Source organism: Globicephala melas, chromosome 2 (genome assembly GCF_963455315.2).
Source record: "Globicephala melas chromosome 2, mGloMel1.2, whole genome shotgun sequence".
NCBI classification, from domain to species: domain Eukaryota; kingdom Metazoa; phylum Chordata; class Mammalia; order Artiodactyla; family Delphinidae; genus Globicephala; species Globicephala melas.
This window is the reverse complement of record NC_083315.2, coordinates 20,127,779-20,146,470: the sequence shown is the minus strand read 5'-3', so window position 1 is coordinate 20,146,470 and position 18,692 is coordinate 20,127,779. Positions and strand designations below refer to the sequence as shown.

At 45.7% G+C, this 18,692-nt stretch overlaps 1 protein-coding gene across 2 annotated transcripts in view; it reads right to left on the bottom strand.

The window, feature by feature from the left end:
- Positions 1-18,692, bottom strand: part of UPF2 (UPF2 regulator of nonsense mediated mRNA decay) — a 213,275-nt gene that overhangs the window by 1,798 nt on the left and 192,785 nt on the right. The window lies entirely within an intron of this gene.

Genomic DNA, 18,692 nt, shown 5'->3' with positions numbered 1-18,692 from the left:
CCCACCCCAGGGACCCCTCACACCTGTCCTCCTGCCAGTCTAGTGGTGAACCACACACACACAAGTTACCATGTTCCTGTAAAAGCAGATTTAATTTCCTTTATTTCAGTTGCATGGATTTTTTTCCCCCAGGTCTATTTCCAAAGGAAACAGTTGAAAGGATTTTAAAACATCACTGCATGTATTTATTGAGTCTAAACTGCAGAGCGCTGTGCGAGGCATCATGCGATGGTTTTTTTAAGGCAATTCCGACTCTCCAGGAACTTAGTCTAGTAGATAAGTCATGACCACGTTAAAACTCAAATACAAAATAGCTGTCACGCACGGGAGGCAGGTAGTTGGGCTGCCTCTGTGCCCACGCCCTGTGACTTGCTGTGTGACGTGGGGGGCTAGTTGTCTAACCTCTTTGAGCCTCAGGTTCCTCATGGTTAGAAGGGGGATGATAGTGATACCTGGCTCCTAAGTGGTTCGAGGATTAACGGAGATGAGACTTGATGACCGCCCCCCCCATGTCCCCGTGACCCACCTCCATATCACGTGCAGCTGTGGTGGGCACTTTCCACAGATAACAGCTTCCCCCGTTATGAAATGAGCTGTGTTCCCTCAAAGTTCATATGTTGAACTACCCTTGTCCCCCAATGGGACTGTATCTGGAACTAGGGCCTATAAGGAGGTAGTAAGGTTAAATGAGGTCATAAGGATGGATCCCTAATCTAGAAGGATGAGTGTCCTTATAAGCAGAAGGAGAGACACAAGGGATATTTATGCACAGAGGAAAGGCTGTCCACAAGCCAAGGAAAGAGGCCTCGGGAGAAACCAAACCTGCCCACACCTTGACCTTGGACTTCCAGCCTCCAGAACTGGGAGAAAATACATTTGATTGTTTTGTTTTGTTTTTGGTTTTTTTGCGGTACGCGGGCCTCTCACTGCTGTGGCCTCTCCCGTTACAGACGGAGCACAGGCTCTGGACACGCAGGCTCAGCGACCATGGCTCACGGGCCCAGCCACTCCGCGGCATGTGGGATCCTCCCGGACCGGGGCACAAACCCGTGTCCCCTGCATCGGCAGGCGGACTCTCAACCACTGCGCCACCAGGGAAGCCCAATACATTTATTTTTAAGTCCTCCAGTCCTCCAGGTGTTCTGTTACAGCGAGCAGACTAAGACCCGCCCCCAAGCACTTTGTCTCTGCCTCTGTGGTGGTGCTGGCCCTCCAGTAACGGGCTCAGCCTTCAACACAAACCCCAAAGTGGCGGGGAGGTAAGGCCTCCAGGGACACCCCTCAACACAGCAGGTGGGGGGTGTGGATAACCGCCCCGGACCCTGGCCGTCGGAGGAAGAAGCTCTCAGGTGCGGGGCTGTGTCTTCTCAGGCGGGACCGGCAGGGCTGAGCTCACCATAGCGCTGACCTGCTCATTAACGCAAACTTCATCAGCTTTTCTCCTTCCTGCCTCACTTGGTCCCACGCCCTCACCTGTGCTTCCTAGGATGACCTTCCAAATAAACCGCCTTCACACGGGCCCTTGATTCGGGGTCCGCCTTTGGGGAACCCAAACTAAGTCAAGGGATAGATTCACATCAGTCACTCAGGGAACACCCCCCATCCCTCACAAAAAAGTGGAAACAAGATTTAGCCACGGAAGGCGCGTTACAGTGGGGCCATCCGACCGGTTGCTAAATGAACACCACAGGAAATAAGTATTACAGGAACCAAGCGGAAGGGATCTCAGCGCCCAGTTACCTTACCAACTGTGACATCACACAGACAAGGTCTAGCTGACTAAAAAGATAACAGACCTAGCCAGCCCTGGTACTCAACGCAGGATGTTCTGACCAGAAGCTGGGGTGCCCTTCCTGGTGACATCCCCTCGAGACTGTCAGGGTGAGCAGCCCCATAAACAATCCAAGCTTTCCGGAAGTTTCCTTAGCAACGTTCAGGAAAAAGGCTGAGCAAGTGCGTGGTCCCCTAACTCCCCTCCAGTGGCCCCTGGAGAAGGAATTTATGAGCTGCTGCATCTCTAGTCCCTTCCTTGGCATTTATTGGCTTTTTGATGAAGGTTAGAGCAATTTTTCTGTCAACAGCTTCTCATTAGGGGCTGGTGATGTTCTTTGTGACCATTATTTTACTCGGCATCATGCCTGGTCACTGTGAGAAGAGGTTCCACTTAGAAAGCATCCGTCTTTGCAGCAGCAAAGAGCTCAGGTAATCCCCCTGAAATATTCCTCCGGGCCGACAGCGCCCCGAGGCTTGTGTACTGAACTCAGACAACAAGCCATCCTTTCGTGAACCACTCAGCTTCTGGCGTGGTGCTTCCCCATCTCTTTTTAAAGACATATTTCAGGTTTAATTCTCTGTTTCTTTTAACAATGAATTATGGAGAACTTGTTGGTGAAATAATCACTAGGACTTACTTCTCAGAGACCACAGGTTCTCACCACGAATGACAAGTCTGCCTTGGAAAAGCCTGGAACCAGCAGGTGTTGGAGGAAGGTGTCCGGTTCCCCTGACGGACTGTTTATCTCGCCCCTGGAATGCACTGTCTGCACACGGTGATGCTTTAGGAAAGCATCTGGAGACATCTGAGGCTCCTGTCGTTCATCCTTCATACACCCTCCTCCGCCTTCCCTACCACCGTGAATCTAGCCTGGAATGGCTCGTGGCCCAGCTTCCACAGTCCTCAGTGTATAGTTTATCAATCTTGTGTCACCTGTCCCATCCCCACTCCACTCCAGTCCCCACCCAGACTCTTCTGAAGTGGATCCCAGAGTCACCTCCTCAGAACAGAAAGACACTGCTCTCACCCAGGAAATTCCAAGGGATTTGGGAGCTCTGTGTAGGGAACCACGGTCAAGGAGCAAATATTAGGATAAAAGATGCTCCTGGTGCGCTCATCACTCAGGAAGTGACAAGGGTCTCAGGAGCCCTGCGCCAGGACCTGGGGACAGAGACCAGCATATACATGTTCTCTTATCTCACAAGAACCCCTTGGATGTCTTTCCCTCCTGTTCCCAGGGATCATTTTCCAAAATAACTGCCTCCATGCAGACCTGGGGCTCAGGCTCTGCTTTCCAGGGGAAACCCAGGCTGAGATGCCAACCAGGGGAGGGGCCAAGGGAGTTCCAAGAATGCCAGCAAAGGGAGTCCCAGGGTGACCACCAGGCACCAAACCCTTGTTTAATTAGAATCTCTGGTTCTCAGCGCTTGAAGCTGCAGTTCCAAACTTCTCCAGCAGAGGGAAGTGGTAGCTTAGCTCTAGAGGGACATCTCCAAGGCCTAACTGTTGCCAGGTTACCTGGACTAGAAAATCACATTTGCTTTTTAGTCCTGAGAATAAAAGAAACATATTTAGCAGAGTCAATACTAGTAAAGTTAGTTCGATGTCAGTTCATCTGAGGCAGTGGAGAGGAAGAAGCTCATAAATATAATTGTTTGCTTTTCTTTTTTTTTTTAAATAATAGAGTCAGCTGACCTCAGAGTGTGCTATGAAGATTGCTCCCTGCTTTTTTATTCCTGGGCAGAACCATGTTTTCAAGCCTGCCTTGGGCTGTTAATATCAAAGGGCAGCGTTTACTGAGAGCTTTTTGGGCCCTGGGCTAAGAGCTTCTGTTCTAGACCCAGGCCCACTTTGGAGCAGAACTCAGCACCCTCCACTCTCCCCAAATAGATTCAACTCTCAGAAAGCATTAAAGGAAAATGGGGATATTCCTGAAGATGACCTGAGGAGACAAAGACAAGCCGCTTCCTAAGACTCTTCCTTTGACATTTCTGTCCTTGACCCCAAAATTCCTCTGCCAGGTCTGGTGGGTAGAGAGGAAAATTCTTCTGTCTTCAGCTCCAGCTCACCCTGCACCCCTCACAAAACTATTACTCCTCCAGCACACCCCATCCCAAGACTCTTATCAAAGTACCCCCCACATCAAAGAAGTTTCTTGCTAACATGGAAGATTTTTCTCCATATTTTTACACCTTCATTCACCTCATTTTTATAGATGAGGATGCCAAGGGATTGTCCCCAAAATCATACAGCCAAAAAGTGATGTAAGCAGGACTTGGACTCCAGACAGAGAAGGAACATCTGTCAGGGCGCATGATACTTTCATGGGCTCGGAAAAGTGTTTTCGTGTTCATTTCTTTTAAAATCAGAAGAATGTCATCATAAAATATAATTTAAAATTTTTTCATGGAGGAAGGAGCGCATCAAGGCAAAAGTGCCTGGGGTCCCGTAAAGTTATCCTGCACCCTGACATTGTGCTCCATTTTTGGTGAGGGTGTAGCTGACACACACCTGCTTGATACAGAGCCAGTCTTGGTCCAACATAAGACTGACCTCAATACTGGGGGAAAAATGTAAAAGTACAGGTCTTAGCTATTATGGGGTCAGTGGTATCATTTTCATGGATTCATTTATTCACTCAACAAACATTTCAAATGGCCTGCTATAAATGAAAAAGTTAAAATTTTAAATATTATTAAACTTTTGCTTTAAACACTATTCAATACATTAGTTCTAAGTTATGAAAAACAGAGATTTTTTTTTTATTTGACACTAAATCCTGAGGGACCGTGATCTCATTGGATATTTTTCCAACACTAGACTTGGGGATGGAGTGGGGAGTCATGATCCTTCACTCATTTCACTGCACCATCTCTGTGCCAACTAGAGGTGGGGTAATGTCTTAGTTTGCTTGGGCAGCCATGGACTGGGCAACTTAAACAACAGAAATTAATTTTCTTACAGTTCTGGAGGCTGGAAGTCCAAGACCATGCCAGTCAAGGTGCCCGCATGGTCCCGTCCTGGTGAGGGCTCTTCTTCCTGACTTGCAGATGGCTGCCTTATCAGTGGGTCCTCACATGGCAGAGAGAGATCTCCGGTATCTCTTCCTCTTCTTATAAAGGCACCAGTCCCATCGGATCAGGGCTCCATCCTTATGACCTCGTTTAACCTCAATCACCACCCATCTCCAATTCAGTCACATGAGGGGGTTGGGACTTCAACATATGAATTTGGGGGTGACAGTCCAGTCCACAGCTGGTGAGTTGGTCAAGCAATTTATAGCTGGTATATTTTTAGTATTTAATTGCAAGGCTGCTGTAAACAATCAAGGAGGAAGGGTGTAGTCCTTTGAGCATTCTTCCCCAAAACCTCACCTCTTCTCTGCTCCTTTGCTCCAATTAAAGCGGAATATAATGACATCATACCCTGATGGCAATCTCTTCTTTCATGGCTGGAGCTGGTGGGTAATAGGGGTTATTTCTGTTTGGGATGAGGTGGGATGTTTTGGGTTAGGTTTGGGTTTCTTCTTCTTTTCTACTCTGAGAATAAGAAAAGGCAGGATTCCTGCCTAGGAAGGGTGGCAAATTACTGTGGAAAGAAATTCTATCAGAATTGACCATTGCATTCGGCAGCTGACATTTTCCAGTAGTCTCTTTTTTCTGCTGAGCTCCACTTCCCCACAGTTGACTCTGATTCTGAAGAGTCCATTTTAATGGACATACGAAAAAGAGAAATAAGATTTTCTGAAAATGTATTTAGTGGGGGCACAAAATTATACCATTAATTGCGTTTTGTTTGGTCTGATCTTACATTCCCTGAGCACATGGTCCTGCTTGGCTGAATGCCCCTCTTTCTACTTGCATAATAATTTCTTGACATTCAGATGATTCTCAGATGTTTAATCTTCCCTAACCACCCAATCTAGAGTCCTCTGGTCACGCCATCCACCACCTCCCTTTAATTCCCTTCTCAGCGCCTACAACTCTGATTTTCTTTCTTTTCTCTCTTTTCTTTTCCCTCCCTCTCTTGTTTATTTTTTTGCACGAGAATATAAGCTGCATGAGGGCAGGGACCCTGACTGTCTTCTTCATCTCTGTACCTCTCATTTCAAGGACATGCCTGGCATAAAGTAGGCACTCAACCATTATTTGTGGAATGCACAAATGAGGGAGTGAATGAATGAATAAGATCTCAGCAAGGAGGAGAAGGCTTTTTATCTTGGTTCAGCAGTTTCTAGCTTTGCTTGGAGAGCTCTTTACAACCACTGAGAGGATTGCAAAAGGAATCAAGGCCAAGGAGAAAGAATTCTTAACAGTGAAAGAGAGAGAATATAGAAGCAAAGAAGCAAGGATGAAGCATGGGAACTCAAGAATTCCCCTCAAAGGTGAAAAACCTGTACCATGAAAACCATAAGACACTGGTAAAAGAAACTGAAGATGGTACAAATAAATGGAAGGATATTCCATGCTCATGGATTAGAAGAACTAATATTGTTAATATGGCCATACTACCCAAAGCCACCTTGAGATTCAGTGCAATCCCTATCAAAATTCCAATGGCATTTTTCACAGAAATAGAACAAATAATCCTAAAATCTGTGTGGAACCACAAAAGACCCCGAATAGCCAAAGTAATCTTGAGAAAGAAGAACAAAGCTGGGGGTATCATGCTTCTTGATTTCAAACTATACTACAAGCTACAGCAATCAAAACAGGATGGTACTGGCATAAAAACAGACACTTAGATCAATGGAACAGAACAGAGAGCCCAGAAATAAATCCATGCATATATGGTCCATTTACAACAGAGGAGCCAACAATATACGATGGGGAGAAGACCGTCTCTTCAATAAATGGTGTTGGGAAAACTAGACTGCTATATGCAAAAGGTATTGGATTACAATATGTTTAAAGCTGGCATTATATAACATAATGCTGTATAACAAAGATAATGTTTTTTTATTAGAGAACTACTATGCAGTCACCCAAAAAAATTCTGTAGAAAGAGGCACTGCAGGAAATAAAAAGAAGTATACACAAGGGTCCTACTTGTTCAAGCTTCCAAGAGTGGACTTAAAGCTATCTTCACTTCGGTAGCTCAGATGCAATTGTCAATGATTGTCCTAATTTCCTCCTAGGGCCATGCATGTTAGAACCACCTGGAATGTTTCATGCCAGACCTGTTGAAGCAGAATCTCTGGGTTTGGAAGAATGCAGGTATTTGCAATTTTAACAAGTTCCTCTGTTGATCCTTATACATTATATCAAGAGGAAGAGAGAAAGACCAAGTAGAAAATTTTCCGGTACAGAACACACAAGTTCACATTTAATAACCCTCCTCCACTCCTGTGTTTGTTTTGTCTAGTCCTAAAGTTGCTTTTATTAAGGGAGTTGAGATACTCGCCCATGAAGCTTATTTGTTTTTTAAATGCTGCTTTGATTTCTCAGTCGGGCTGGGTTTACATTGCCCTTGGCATCCTCCCAGAGAATTTTTGTGCCATTGAGAAAATGAGTCTGCTGCCCCCTTTACTTATCCCTTCCACTTTTTGAGCACGATGTCGTAGGAGGTCCCCAACTTTAGACATCTGAAACTCAGAGTCGCGTATAGAGGCACGAGTGTGGACCCTGGCTAGACTTCAAGAGCAACAGAAAAAAAGCAAAAGGAAAACTCCAGGGAGAGTGGACCTTCCCCAAGGGCACTGAGGATGCTGGCAGGCTGCCAAAGTCAATTTTAATAACAGTGGCAAACTAGCTGCAGTTCTTTCCAGATGATGTGTTGTATTAATGGCCATTACCTCCCTGCTTAAACTCCTGAACAGGCAGGGATTTGAAATGAGGATCTTGCAAGAAATGGACATACCTTGAAGATGAGGTCTATTCTTATAAGTAGTATAGAGCACCCCAAGTAAGATACGTGTATAAAGCCTCATTAATAACAACAGTAGGGACTTCCCTGGTGGCGCAGTGGTTAAGAATCCGCCTGACGATGCAGGAGACACGGGTTTGATCCCTGGTCCCACATGCCTCGGAGCAACTAAGCCAGTGCACCACAACTACTGAGCCCACACACTGCAACTACTGAGCCCATGCTCCACAAGAGAAGCCACCGCAATGAGAAGTCCGCGCACTGCAATGAAGAGTAGCCCCACGCACCACAACTAGAGAAAGCCCGCACGCAGCAACGAAGACCCAATACAGCCTAAAATAAATAAATTTATTTTAAAAAATTAAATAAAAAGTAATAAATAAATAAAGGTCATAGCGTTAAAAAAGAAAACAACAACAGTAGTTTAAGTTCTACTCAGTTCCAGTGAGTTTTTGGTGTGTGTCAGAAGTTGTCAACCAATCAAGTACACAAGTTCCCACCTTCCCCCTAGACAGAAAGTCAATAACAAGAGACACGCTGAGGGCCCACCTCCAGCTCTGCCAGCGCCTTCTGACTACTCAGCACTGCCCAGCAGGTCCCAAAGCACCAAAGAAGCTCCACTCTCACCTGCTTGACACTGGGCTTCTGCACATGATTTCAACTAATAAAACCATCCTGCTCCTTTAAATTTTCTAGTGAATGTTTGAAAATGATTGTGTATCACTCCCTAATGTAAAGAACTTGAGGTCGAAAAAGAGGAATTACCCACCCAAGAGTCAAGTAGCTGCATTAACAGCAGGTATAGGACGTATTCATTTCTTCTCGCTGCTGTAACAAGCGACCACAAACTTAGAGGCTTAAAGCAACTCAAATATATGACCTCACTGTTCTGCAGGTCAGAAGTCCAAAATGGCTTTCACTGGACTAAGACCAGGGTGTCAGCAGGATAGCGTTGCTCCTGGAAGCTCTGGACAGAACCAGTCTCCTTGTCTTTCCCAACTTCTCCAGGCTGCCCACGTTCTCTGTCTCGTGACTCCCACCAGCGGTCACATCACCCCAACCCCTACTCCTGGCATTACATCTTCTCAGGCTCTGACCCACCCGCCTCCCTGTTATAAAGAGGTTTGTGATTACATTGGACCCACCTGATAGCCCAGGAATCTCTACCCACCTCACAATCCTGAACTTCATCACATATGCAGAGTCCCTTTTGCCACGTAAGGTAACATATTCACTGGTTTAGGACATGGACATTTGGGGGACCATTACTCTGCCTGCTACAGAGGACCAGAACCCAGGTTCCTTGACTCCCATGGCTCTCAGGCCCTCACTACCCCTTGGGCTCCTCAGAGTTCAAGGTCATCTCTGAGGTTCAGAGACAGAAGCTGGGTTGCACAGCAGCAGAGGATTTCCTCTTAAAGTGGCGGTTTACCATTGTGCACACCCCGTATACCCCTGCTACCCCATAACCACCCCCACATTACATCACGCCTCAGAAGGATGGGGCTGGCCCCTTAGGTTCAGGAAGCATCTTGGTGGCTCACTGAAAAGGGCTGGGGGTATAAAGATAGTGTTGCTGACTATCCTGGGGGTACCTCTCAGGAACCTGAGTGTGGTAGGATGAAGCACCCTGATATCTGCAAGGCCCTGGGAGCAACCCGAGGGCTGGTACAAATGCCCACCAGCCATGCTGATGAGAAGCTAGCAAAGAAGGGAATCAGGATGAGGAGAGTAGGGAAGAAAGAAGCAGGCTGAGCTGTGGTGTCAGTAGGTCTGGGTGAGGCCAGGACAAAGGAGCCTGTGCCCAGGGAACAGCGAAGGGCTGGCCACCCAGCACTGCCAGCTGAGTCACCTCCACCGACCACTCAGAACAGTTGGCTGGAGAAGAAACAGAAGAGGACTCCGCCCGGAAAACATGCACCAGCAGTCCTGCCAGCCTCGTTGCCATGGAAACGATAAAATTCCAAAGGTGTTCCCACTTTTCTACCACCACAGGCAGAGTCTGGGAAGGCTGGGGGCCTCAGAGAGGAGGAGCCGGGTGGGAGGAGAGTGACAGAGGGGTGTCAGCTATGACCAGGGAACCAAGCCCCATCCGCATCCCCAGTGCTGAGCAGACTAACAGGAACATCTGGAGCCAGAGGCGGGTTTTCCTTTCTCTCGGAAAAGCCAGCTGAGAATGCATCCATGGTAACTAGGGATGAGGGATGGAGAGTCTGCAAGTGAAGACAAAGCATCAGCTGCTCATCTAGAGAGGGATAATAATTAACCAGGAGGGTCCCCTTTGGTCCAATGACCCCAGGAGACAAGTGGCAGGGTCAGACGGTTGGCCTCACGTGTGTGTGACCTGGGCAGCCCCCCAGGGCCCCCACCCAGAAGGATCTCACAGTTGGGTTCAAGCTCGGCTGTCACCATCTTAAACTTATTCATCATTTTGAAACCGAACGGGACCCTGCGAGACTTTCCCCGGGGCAGACCCCTGTGTCCTCCACCTCTTGTTTGTAGAAAAGTTTTAGCCTCCTAGGCCTTCCCCAAGTTCCAGAGAGCAAATTTAATCAGAGAAGTGAGAAAATGCAGAAACAAGGGAAAGCAGTCGAGCAAGACAAAATAAAAATAGTTTAGCCATAAAACAAAGTCAAGGGCCCTTAGTTCCTCCTCAGGGGCTGCAGATAATATCCTGAGTCGTGTCCTTGAGTTGTTTTGCAGATACTGAAACCTCCACCAGGTGGAAACTGCTGACCAGGTAGACCCCAGACCGGTTGGAACCAGAAGGTTGATGATGTTAACTCCTGAAATACCACCCTGTTACGTCACCACCAACCAATCAGAAGGACGTACACAAGCTGGTCATGCACCTGGGGACCCTCTCCCTCACATTGCCCTTAAAATCCCTTCCCCTAAAGCCATCAGGGAGTTCGGGCCTTTTGAGCATGAGCTGCCTGGACTCCCTGCTTGGAGCCTGCAATAAACGCTGCGCTCTCCTTCCCCACAGCCCGGTGTCAGTGGGTTGGCTTTGCTGCGCGTCACGCAAGCGGATCCAAGTTTAGTTCAGCAACAAGTTTTGAACAAGAGACCCCCTCATTTTCATTTTTCACTGGCCCCCTCAAACCATGTAGCTGGTCTCCGGGTGTACCACGCAGGATACGTTGTGTCTGTGTAGGACGAAGGGTGAAGAAGGAATAAAATGCTCAGCGTCTCATTTAAGAGGTAGATCTCTTATCTGTTCATTCAGTCAGACAAAATTCAGCAGAAAATTCTCTCCCACCCTCCTCCCAACCCCCGCATGAAGGTACACACATGTACAATCCCAGGCTTACCCCTCACACAACTGACCACACCAAACTGCAGTCCCCTGATGTCCAGGTGGGATCAGGCCAGCGTTTAGGGATGCTGAAGGGTATTTCATTGCTTTTCAGGGAACTAATCTAATGCTCAGATGATAGGCTCATACATTTCTGCCTGGGCTCAGAGGATCCAAGAGAAGAGCTGAACGTCAAAACGAGTTTGGACATTTGGAATTAAAGTTTTTTCACAGATTCAACCACCACCATCAGAATAAGATTTTAAAAACAAAGACGAAAGGAAGGTAAATTTTTTTTTAAAGGTGAAGAATAATTTCCTTATAAGATGGTTGTGAAATTTCATTAAACTGCACCTAGGATACTGCCTGTGTATGTAGAGGCTAAGTAAACAAATGTTAATTCCCTTATTCCCTTCAAAGCCCCTCTTTGTACACTCTTTCTTCTTTTCTTCCAATCTTGCTGAGTAAGTTACAGCCTTAAGCTGCCCCTGCCCGTGCCCCTCGGTTACCTAACGTGATGGGCTGCATCATAACAAAACTCCTATGCTGAAGACCTACCCTCAGTACCTCGGAATGTGACTGTATTTGGCGTTGAGCCTTTAAAGAGGTGGTTATGATAAAGTGAGGCTGTATAGGTGGGCCTTAATCCAACAGGACTGGCATCCTGACATAAGAGGAGATTAGGACACAGACAGGTACAGAGGGACGACCACGTGAGGGCACAGGGAGAAGACGGCCATCTACAAGCCAAGGAGAGAGGCCTCAGGAGAAGCCAACTCTGCCCACACCTTGATCTGGGACACTGAGTCTACAAATGTGAGAAGATAAAAGTCCATTGTTTAAGCCACCCAGCCTGTGGTACTTTGTTGTGGCAGCCTGAGCTGACTAATACACCTAACATCACCCGAGTTATGGTTCTTGGAGAGGAGCAAGCCTACACTGCCAAGAACGATGAAAACGCTCTTATCAGGCAACACCCTGAAGAAGGGAGCACTGCTCTTCAGGAATCTAGCTGGGTGCTTTCCACCAGGTAGTCTCTGGGTGTCTTTTCTCCTGGGAGTTCATTGCCTCCTTGTAAATAGAAGCCACTGTCCCCTGAGGAGGGAAGTGGGGGGTGTATTTGGGGTCATCAGTCACTCATGCCAGCCCAACCTACCCAAATGTTCACATACTCCTGGGCCCTGTTCCAACCTCAAGAGAAGCCCTTTCTTGGTCTTACAAGCCCTGAGCAGCAACGCACACATGGAGCCAGTCTTCTGCCCAAGGACCAGGCTGAATGAGCCCCCAAATTCTGACTAAACTTCTGGTCTAATGGGCTTTACTTGTGTTCCCCAAGGAAGTTACAGACCAAGAGTTGGAAATGGAGGAGGTGTCTTAACATGTGGGTCTTTATCATTCCTGGCAAAATTATTTGGAGCCATGAAATCTGGATCAAGGCAGGAAAGTCCAGAAGACCTTATCACACCATTCCTAAAAACAAACACTTCCACTGAGTTTTCTCATTACCAACACTGTGTTAAGCACTTCACATACACTTTTTTCTCCCAAGCAAGATTTCAACACAAAGGAGCCAGCCTGCATTTAGAAAAGTACCAAGAGTAAGGCCTGTGTATTTAGGGTGTCAGGGAAAGAGCTTTTCCAGGGGAGCAAATGCTTTGTCTGTTACCATGTCCATTGCTTCTCCCTGGATTTGCTCCCATGTACCTGGATTCTCAGGTATTTAATGGCTCCTTTCTGCTGAGCCCTCTCCCAACATATCTTATTTAATAATAATATTAGTTCTTAATGTGTTTACTTATACCCTGTCTTGTTCTGAAAAGCACTTAAGGCAACGCATAGACAGATATACTGCATATGGCGACTAGCATTCATCGATTCAACATAAACAGAGCACTTCCTATATTCCAGGCACTGTGCTGGGTCCTGGAGAAACAGCATTCACGTTCCACCGGGCTCTCCTGGGTCTCTCCTGCACATGTGCATAGTTTCCCAGCCAGCAGGGATGTGTGGAGAGCCCATCTCAACCCTTTAGCTCTCCCATTCCAAGATTTTCTGTTAAATACGTAGCTGGTTCACCACTTACCCCAATCAGGAGCACATTCTCGAACTTGCAGAGATGTGAGTTTTCCCCATCTGTTTCCTGCCAAGTTCTCTGTTGCTGTCAGTGCTGTAGGTTTTCACCCTCTGCTCAAAATTTATTTGACCGCATTGGCAGTAAACTTGATATTTTTTTCTGGTCAGCCCCTTGCTGATAAAACAGTGGACAAAACTGGGAAGAGGGCTGGGATGGAAACAGACCAGACAAAAAGGCTGCAGACCCGTTCTTGCCTGAAGCTCTATCCATTTTTCATGAGTAAATGCTTCTCAGTTTGTTATCTGCCTTTGGCCAATTTCCAAAGCACAGAAATGGTTGGTTCTGACAATATTGTCCAGTTTCATACTGTCTGGGGAGGAGAGGATTTACTGACCTTTTCATGTCAGGATAGCTGGAAGTTTGGCCTCTGAAGTTTGTTTTCTTTTTAATTTTTAATTTTGATGGGGCACTAATTTCCCAGTTTTCTGCTGTTTCCACTGTCCCTATGGCCCTACACTTGTTCTGCTTCATTACCTGCCTCACCCTTGAAGGCACTGAGCTTAGGAATTATGATCCACAGTGGTGACACCTAGACAATGTCCTTAAAGTGCAATGGAATGTACAAATAGTGCTCGGGCCTGTGTGCTAGATTCTCTGGAATATAAAAGCATTCGAGAGAAGGTCCTTGTCTTCAAAGCCCCGAAAATCCCGGGGGAGATGGGGAGCATGGATACAAAGAGATAACTAACAATGCAATGGCGGGAGTCCACGATAGGCACAGGGATGGACTTCCCTGGGAGTCCAGTGGTTAAGATTTTGTGCTTCCACTGCAGGGGGTGGGGGTTCCATCCCTGGTCGGGGAACTAAGATTCTGCATGCCGCATGGTGTGGCCAAAAAAAAGCACAGGGATGTCCTCTGTAGGCTGGGAAGGACAAGAAATGATTTCTCAGGTTTATGACATACAGACCCTTTATATGATTTGTCAGGTTTCTTGTCAATTACTAAATATTACTTTGGTACTTGGAATGAAATTGTTTTCATTGGAAGGAATAAACTAGTGTACCTTAATAAAGAGAGAAGAGTTTGGGAAGTGGAATACTAGGGAGTGCTAGATGTCACCTTGCTGCTGGTGGAACGTGGATAGTAAACAGAATACCACGTCCCAGCTCTGCCACTCCCGTGCTGTGAGATTTGAGAAATTCATTTCTGCATCTGTGCAGTGAAGGAGGGGTGGGGAAGTGGTAACCATTTTTGGTTCAAATGCCCTGTGGTTCTAAGAGAGGAGAGAACCTTTTTCCTACAGTCTCTAGAGATATGATTATGTTTGTTCCCATGTATCACAAGGATTAGTCACTAGATTTGCCCAAAGCAATGATCCCCAGAATGGTTAAGCAGGGTTTCTGAATGTTTTAAAATTTATTTTAGTAAGAATATTTTGAAAACCTGATGAAGTTATGACATCTTTTCTAGGCGAAATAAACCACATCTTCCTAAATATACAAAACGTTGCCTAGAATCACAGGGAACTGACACCCTCAGGTTAAGGACTCTTGAGAGCAAACAACGAAAAAGAGCCCATGATGAGCTTCGAAGCCCTGGATTCAGCTCTGGCTGTTGTAGCCTTCTCATTGTTTTTAAAATAGTCAAAGAAAAACCAAAGTGAAGGTCTGAATTAAAAACTAACCTAGAGGGGGCTTCCCTGGTGGCACAGTGGTTGAGAGTCCGCCTGCCGATGCAGGGGACACGCGTTCGTGCCCCGGTCCGGGAAGATCCCACATGCCGTGGAGCGGCTGGGCCCGTGAGCCAGGGCCGCCACAACAGTGAGAGGCCCGCAGGCCGCAAAAAAAAAAAAAAAAAAAAAAACTAACCTAGGAAGATCTGTTGTAGAAAATGAAAATTGTTCATCGCTGAGAAAGGCAGCCTAAAGAACAAGAAAATCTCCCTCTTCACAGAATCCCAGGCTGAAGGGAGGAATGAAAAATTAAAGGCATTAATATTTATCACAGTCAGAGAAGGAAAAACCGCAGGAAACAATGAGCAAGGCTGCAGCGGCAATTATAACCAAAGACAGGAAACTAAAACAGGAGGCTTATCTCATTAGTTAATTTCAATGCAACACTACAGAGGGGTATTTTGGCCGGATGCCTCAAAAGAACCCTTAATCCTTCCGCAGGAGTATTCAGAGATCATCCGAAGAGTTATTAATGCTCTCTCAACCTCTTCTCTTTGCCCTCTCCCTTTGGGAAAGTAGAGAAGGAATCTAGCTAGGTTAAGCGAGCATTTTTTTTTTTTGGCCATGCTGCGCCGCATGCGGGATCTTAGTTCCCCGACTAGGGATCAAACCCATGCCCTCCGCGGTGGAAGCTTAGAGTCCTAACCACTGGACTGCCAGGGAAGTCCCTAAGTGAGCATTTTTAATTTCAACTCCTAGAACATTATATTGTGTTCATTTTGAAATCATCTTACAGAGAATCAGCCCACGGGCTAAGGTATAGATGTGTCTGACAGAAGAGAAGAAGCAGAGTCCAGGGGTCCAGCAGGGCCGTGGGTTTCAGACTCATTGCTGCTTCTGCTGCCCAGGGCTGCCTCCCAGGTCAGAGGTCAGAGGTTAGAGGTTATCAAACACCCAGGGCAGGGACTCCCACGTTCTGCAAAGTCACAGGCACCACTGTCATCATCTGCTTCCAGTACTCCGGCTGTATTTACAGGCTCCCTAGTCACTCAGGGAGAACGGCATCCTGCAGAAGGACAGAACCCACAGTGCAGAAGGACTCTGGGGGCAAAAATAAAATGCAATAACTTGTGCATTGTTCTCTTTCAGGTCAGTGCTTTTTTGCTATTTAGAAGTCTGCTGAGAGACACCCCTGGCAGTCCAGTGGTTAGGAGTCCCGGCTTCCACTCCAGGGGGTGCAGGTTCCATCCCTGGTCGGGGAACTAGTATCCCACAAGCTGCTCTGCACAGCCAAAAAAAAAAAAAAGAAATAGAAGTCTGCTGAAGGGAGCAACATCAAAGCACCCCATGTCCTTAGTCTCTACAGACTGTTCTCCGCACCCAACAGCGATTTTTTGAATACTGAGTCAGATCCTAATATGCCTTCAAAATCCTCCAGACAGACCCCACCTCTCTCTGAAGGTAATCAGAGTCCCTGACATTGTATATGAGGCTGTGCTCCTGGCTGTCTTTCTGACACCCGCTACCCCAGTCCCTGCACTCCAGTCCACTGGCCTCCATGCTATGTCCAGAGCGCTCCAAGCCCACTCATACCTCAGGACCTCTGCACACACTGTTCCCATGTCTGGAGAGCTCCTTCTGAATCCCTCAGTATCTGCAAAGCTCACCCTCACTTCTTTCAGGTCTCTGCTCATATGTCACCTCATCAGAGAGGCCTTGCCAGCCATGCTGCCTAAAATAACAGCCCTTGTTCATCCTTCCCTTAACCTTCTTTACTTTTTCCATAGCACACATCATTACCTGGCATTCCTATAGATCCTCTGTGTTTTTAAATTGTATCCTTTTGAACGGGGATTTTTTTCTTGTTCCCCAACTATATCCCTAAGACCCAGAATGTGTCTGACAAATAACAGACATTCAATAAATATTTTTGAATGAATGCTATTGGTTAGTCTGCCTAGATGGGTGTATAATGGTATTAACTATTTTCTTTTTAATAGTGAAATATCATAATACAACAGTGCCTACAATGCGTATGTACTCTTTAAAGAATAAGTGCGCACCCATGTATTGCCACAAAGTGTACCAATGATATATTCTGAGGTACCAAAATAGATCTTCGATCAAGTCCAAGTACTAAATTATTTCCCGTTATCAGTCAATTAGAACTCTCTTTGATGTAGATAGCAGAAAAGCTGACTCAAAGTGGCTTACACAATAAGGAAATTTATCATATAAAGTCTCACTTTAAAAATCCATAGGCAGATACATGCCCCCCATGTTCATAGCAGCACTACTCACAATAGACAAGACATGGATCAACCTAAATGCCCATCGACAGATGAATGGATAAAGAAGATGTGGTACATATATACAATGGAATACTACTCAGACATAAAAAGGAACGAAATAATGCCATTTGCAGCAACGTGGATGGACCTAGAGATTATCATACTAAGTGAAGTAAGTCAGAAAGAGAAAGACAAATACCACATGATATCACTTATATGTGGAATCTAAAATAGACACAAATGAAGTTATCTACAAAGCAGAAACAAACAGACATAGAAAACAGACTTGTGGTTGCCAAAGGGGAGTGAGGTGGGGAGGGATAGACTGGGAGTTTGGGGTTAATAGATGCAAACTATTACATATAGAATGAATGGACAAAAAGGTTCTACTGCATAGAGCACAAGGAACTATATCCAATGTCCTGAGATAAACCATAATGGAAAAGAATATAAAAAAGAATGTATATATGTAACTGAGTCACTTTGCTGTACAGCAGAAATTAACACAACACTGTAAATCAACTATACTTCAATAAAATAAGTTTAAAAAAAAAGAAGTCAGGGACGATTGGAAAGGTGTAATGCAAGCTGGGATGGCATTCACAAATGTCCACTGTACCTTTTTTCACCAAAGAGTAGTTCAGAGCCGATTTTATCCAGCTATAGACATATTCTAGCAAGCTTCATATCTGCTCTCCCAGCCCACAGCAAGTGGACAGTACTCGAAGCAGACAGATTGACAAAAACAGGCAATGGCACCAAGTAGACACAAGATTCCTAAAAACATGATCATTCAGCCACAGGGCAAAAAGCCACAGCAGCTCAGTGATGACACCCTCATTACACCTCAGTGTGACAGGAATGGTATGATGACCCTGAGGAATAAAACCTTTAAGCTGTATCCAGTGGACAATGTTTAGGAAGATAAAAGGATGTTTAATGGATTTTGAAGAGATTCTATCAAAACGTTAACTATTACAATGAAGACACTCAAAGAAATGTTTCAGTTCTCCCAAATGATGCCAACTAAATGAATGGTTGTTAGCTATAATTATCAAAATTATAGTGAGATGAGAAGCCATACTTTCCACAATTTGGGGGAATTTCTACCTATTACAGACCTATTATTAAAAAGAAAATTATAACAATTTAATGAGCAAAATGAATGGGGTTTTTTTCATAAAAAGCAATAAGTAGTTCCCTCCAACCTCAAAAGTTAAAAAGGGGAACTTAAGTCTCAGGTCACTGTATTTCCCACTTCTAGTAAGTATGCTGGAGCTGCCAATTTAACAAATACTTACTGGGAACCTGAATATTTATTTCAACTTGAATGTTCCTGATGGTTTTTTGAGCAAGGAGGCAATGGCTAGCACAACCCACAGTTTTGCACATGGAAAATCAAGACTCTAAGTAGTGAAATAACTCACTTTTGGGGGAGCATTGAGTCCACTCAACAGGAAAACTTCCAATATTGTCCCTGTGTTGGGCCATTGATTGTTTTAAGGTACTAAAGACAAAAACGAGGGGAATCAAGATCTGAGATTGAGTAAGACACAGGGCTCCGTCTGGGGACGCCACACTGAAGATTCCGCTCAATTTTTCAACTCAGTTTTGCATCCCATGGTCCATAATTTTTTTCTTTTCAATCTTTTCCTCTTTAACCAGGGAAGCCTTAAGAGCAGAAATGGTCAGCAGTCCCCAAAGTGATATAATCTGA